Raw genomic sequence first — 5,215 nt, 5'->3', positions numbered from 1 at the left:
CTCTTCCTCTGCAACACACCTTCTTATCATGGCATCTGCACAAATTTTGAACAAAAACGGTTCCTCCCAAAAATAATATTTCACGTCCGAAAAAAATTTCTTTCTTTGGTGAAAAGTTAAATTTGGGGGAGGTGAGCCTGTAACAAGAAAATTTGCAAAATTTGCATACCATGGATAATTTTTCACCTCAAAAAGTTGCTCATCAGGAAACCAATCATTAATAGCATCATTCACACAATCATCACTGACGAATTCTAACCTAGACAAGTGATCCGCAACCACATTCTCAACACCTTTCTTATCTTTGATTTCTGAGTCAAACTCTTGTAAAAGTAAGATCCACCGAAGTAAGCGTGGTTTTGCATCTTTTTTAGCAAGCAAATATTTTAGTGCAGAGTGGTCTGTGTAAATAATGACTTTTGACAACACAAGATATGCATGAAATTTGTCAAGCGCAAATACTACTGCAAGTAATTCCTTTTCAGTTGTTGCATAATTCAATTGAGCCTCATCTAAGGTCTTACTTGCGTAGTAAATTGAATGAAATACCTTGTTTTGTCGCTGGCCAAGCACAGCTCCCACCGTAGTGTCACTGGCGTCGCACATGATCTCGAAAGGTAGATCCCAATCTGGTGCCACCAAGACAGGAGCTGTCACCAAGCGCTCCATCAAATCCTCGTATGCCTGTAAACAGTCAGAATGAAAATCAAAAGGCACATCTTTCATAAGTAGGGAAGATAGAGGTTTTGCAATTTTAGAAAAATCTTTGATAAAACGCCGATAAAAGCCGGCGTGGCCTAGAAAACTTCTAACTCCCTTTACTGAGGCTGGTGGTGGTAGGTTCTTTATTACTTCAATTTTAGCTTTGTCCACCTCAATTCCTTTTTCCGAAACCTTGTGCCCTAAAACAATTCCCTCTTGTACCATGAAATGGCACTTTTCCCAATTGAGCACCAAGTTCGTCTCCTCGCATCTTCTCAACACGGATCTCAAATTCTGCAAACACTCATCAAACGTTGCACCAAAGATAGAAAAATCATCCATAAATATTTCAAGAAAGGTTTCAATCATATCATGGAATATAGCAGTCATACAGCGCTGAAATGTAGCAGGTGCATTACAAAGACCAAAAGGCATACGGCGAAAAGCAAAAGTGCCATAAAGGCAAGTGAAAGTGGTTTTCTCTTGGTCCTCCGGTGCAATAGTGATTTGATTATACCCCGAATACCCATCTAGAAAACAATAAAATTCATGCCCCGCTAATCTCTCCAACATTTGATCAATAAAGGGAAGGGGGAAATGGTCCTTACGGGTGGCATCATTCAGTTTCCTATAGTCAATGCACACTCTCCACCCTGTAACAATTCTTGTGGGAATAAGTTCATTCTTTTCATTGGTGATCACCGTAATCCCTCCTTTCTTGGGCACACATTGAACCGGACTTACCCACGCACTATCGGAAATGGGGTAGATAATACCTGAATCGAGAAGCTTAATAGTTTCAGCCTTCACTACCTCTTGCATCTTTGGATTTAGTCGTCTTTGAGGTTGCACGAGAGGTGAGTACTTTTCTTCCATCAAGATTTTATGCATGCATATCGATGGACTGATTTTCTTTATGTCTGCCACCTTCCAGGCGAATGCTCTTTTGTGCTCCTTGAGAACTTGCAACAATTTTTCCTCCATAGCATCTGTCAAAGCAGCAAAAATAATGACAGGCAAAGTGTTATTCTTACCTAGAAATATGTACTTCAGGTGCGGAGGTAAGGGTCTGAGTTCAAGCGTCGGTGGTTCCTCGATGCTTGACTTTGGAGGGGTCAAATCTCTGCGCTCTCCCAGATCTTCCAGTTTCATCCTCATCGGCCTTCTCCATGGAGGGTTGGCATTGAAGTATGCTACTATTTCAGCTTTTTCTTCGTCCAAGTCATCATCCTCCAATTTAGTTGTGAGGGTGGCTTCCAAAGGGTCCCCAAGAGCATCCTGCACATAGTCAGAAACGAGAGCATCAACACCATCAATTCTATAACAACTATCATAGTGCAGTGTGTGCTTAAGTGCATTAAAAACATCAAAAGTGATCTCTTCCTCGCCCACTCTTAATCTCAACTTCCCTTCTTGAACATCAATCAGGGCCTTGCCAGTCGCAAGCAATGGTCTCCCAAGAATCAAGGGCATCTCTATGTCTTCCTCCATGTCAAGTACCACAAAATCCACAGGGAAAATAAATTTGTCCACTTTCACTAGTACATCCTCAATCAATCCGCGGGGGTACTTGACGGATCTGTCAGCTAGTTGTAAGGACATCCGCGTCGGCTTAGGTTCTCCCAATCCAAGTTTCCTAAACACAGAAAGAGGCATCAGGTTAATACTTGCACCAAGATCACATAACGCTTTATGAAAAACAAAATCTCCAATCGTGCAAGGAATAGAGAAACTCCCTGGATCCTTAAATTTCGGTGGGATCTTGTTTTGCACCAAAGCAGAACAATTTTCAGTAAGAATCACTGTCATGTGATCCTCCAACTTCCTCTTATTCGCTAATATATCTTTCAGAAACTTAGCATAACTAGGCATTTGCATCAAGGCATCGGCAAAAGGAATATTGATATGCAATTTTTTGAATATCTCAAGAAACTTACCGAATTGTGCATCTAGTCTTGCTTTTTTCAGTGCTGCAGGAAAAGGTGGGGGAATAACAATTTTAGGTTGTGCAGTGGGTGATGGTGTAGAGTTAGAGGACTTACCTTTGGATGTCTCAGGGTGTTCATCCGATTTTTGAGTTCTCTTTTTTTCTCTTCTCTAAAACTTTTCCACTCTTCAACTCGATGGCCTTCACTTGCTCTTTTGGATTTGTCTTTGTGTTACTTGGCAAGGTGCCCGACTCTCTGTTTGCGATCATTTTTGCCAACTGCCCAATTTGATTCTCAAGCCCCTTTATCGATGCATCCTGATTCTGTAGTCTAGTCTCGGTAGACGAGATGAACTTAGACATCATCTGCTCCAAATTGGACTTCTCTTCTCTAGGAGGATCGGACCTGTACATCGGTTGTTTCTCATATGATTGTCCTCCTTGTGGTTTATTCTGGCTGTTTTGACCACCCCAGGAGAAGTTTGGGTGTTGCCTCCACCCCGGATTGTATGTGTTCGAATACGGGTCATTCCTTGGGCGGTTTTGGACCCCTACTTGATTTATTGGTGCCCCTTCTTGCACATAAAATGGATTGTCATCTTGACAGTCCTTCGTATAGTGTTCCCCTCCACACTTGTCACAGAATATCTCTTGAAGACGCATCGTCGTGCCACCCACATTCAAGCTGTCTAGTTTCCTGTTTAAAGCATCAAGTTGTGCAGTAATAGCAGAAAAATCAGTTACCTGGTGAACTCCAGCACTCTTCCGCTGGTTGTTTCTTTCAGATTGAGGGTGATAGCTGCTAGCAGCCATCTCCTCTAACAATTCATATCCTTCCTCCGCGGTTTTTCTCAACAGGTTTCCACAAGCAGCAGCATCTATCATAGTACGGTTTGGAGTAAGCAAACCATAATAAAATGTTTGAACGACTAACCCAAGTGGTAACTCGTGATGTGGGCATCTTAGTAGTAGATCCTTGAAGCGTTCTCATGCCTCATATAAAGATTCCTGATCGAATTGAGCAAATGTTGTAATGTCTGCCCGCAGCTTCATGGTCTTGGAGGGAGGGAAGTATTTGATGAGAAATGCTTTCGCCATGTCCTCCCATGTAGCGATCGAACCTACAGGCAAACAATTTAACCACACTTTAGCTTTATCACGTAAGGAGAAAGGAAATAAACGCAACCTAACAGCATCATCAGAAACTCCATTGAATTTAAAAGTATCGCAAATTTCTAGAAAATCCGCGATGTGCGTGTTTGGGTCATCTACTGCAGTTCCTCCAAATTGGACTGTGTTCTGAATCATCTGGATTATGGCTGGCTTGATTTCAAAGTGATTTGATCGCACGATAGGCCTCACAATGCTAGGGCGTGCACCCTCCAAAGAAGGTTGGGCATATTCCAGCATGGGTATGCGACGCGGTATCTCCACATGTCTATCTTCACGACATTCTTCCTCTTGATCATTCAACTGCCTCTCTATCAGTTCTTTTAGTCTCTGCTGCTGTCTTCTCCTGCGGAAAGTTCTTTCGATTTAAGGATCAAACTCAAGCTCCACGTCAAGTGACTTTGGCATGCACTAGACAAGATATCTGGAATAAAATATGGAGTGTTAGCTAAAGAAAAATAAAATAACGCTAAAGAAATTGACTAAAAATAAAATTGTAGATTAACAGTCCCCGGCAACGACGCCAAAAACTTGATCGAACAAAACTTGCACTGTGAAATCCTTAATAAAAATATGATTTATATGCTCAAAATTAATCGCAAGTGCACGATGTCAAGTAACAGTATAATGTAAGCGAGTACGAGTATCGTTCCACTGAGGACTGTATTTAACAATTATTCTTTTCAGTTATGAGATCTTTAGCAACGAAAATTTGATTGAGTAATTAATACTACTATGCTCAAAGAAAGATGTAAATAATATGCTTTAATAAGTAATGAATGAGAATTAATATCTAAAATGTTGAGTAAAATTCAATGAGAAATGAATTTGTTGGGAATTTTGGTTCACCTACCCCTCGTTAATTAATTAATTCATTCGATAGTGATTATATGATTCCGACATGATTTCCTTTACAACTGAACACACTCTCTCGAGCTATGCCAAACTAATTCGACTCAATGAAGTAATTAAATGTGTTTAATTATTTATCAAGAGTGAATCGCATGTCGATTTATGAAATCCCCTAGTTTTCGACCCTAAGGACTATGACTATCGGCGCGTATCCAATTTCATATGTCTATGTAAATTGTAGATCCACGGATTATACTAATCGTTCCTATCACAAGTTATTCTCTCGAACTCACTCGCAATATAAAGACGCTGTTAAAGTTAGCTACGCTCTAACAACACGATAAAACAATAGTATAATCAAGAATAAATCAGAAATCGAAGTGTAAATTAATTATATCAAAGTTTTGGGTAGGATCCCCTTAAGTCCCAACAAATAATAAAAGTTAGCTACTAGAATTCATATTGAAAATAAACACAACAATGTTTAAAAGATGAAAACTCAATTAGAAATACGAGAATTGACGAAAAACGCGAAGAACGGTGCCCGGAAATCCTCGAATCTTC

The 5,215-nt window shown here is 40.3% G+C and overlaps 1 non-coding gene across 1 annotated transcript; it reads left to right on the top strand.

Moving 5' to 3' along the window:
• The first annotated feature begins 3,572 nt into the window (after positions 1-3,572).
• On the top strand, positions 3,573-3,678 carry LOC142550357 (small nucleolar RNA R71). Its single transcript, XR_012821321.1, has one exon. It is a non-coding gene; the product is annotated as a small nucleolar RNA R71 (small nucleolar RNA).
• The last annotated feature ends 1,537 nt before the right edge of the window (positions 3,679-5,215 follow it).

This window comes from Primulina tabacum, chromosome 6, assembly GCF_025594145.1.
Source record: "Primulina tabacum isolate GXHZ01 chromosome 6, ASM2559414v2, whole genome shotgun sequence".
Classification (NCBI taxonomy): domain Eukaryota; kingdom Viridiplantae; phylum Streptophyta; class Magnoliopsida; order Lamiales; family Gesneriaceae; genus Primulina; species Primulina tabacum.
This window is presented reverse-complemented; position numbering and strand designations above follow the sequence as displayed.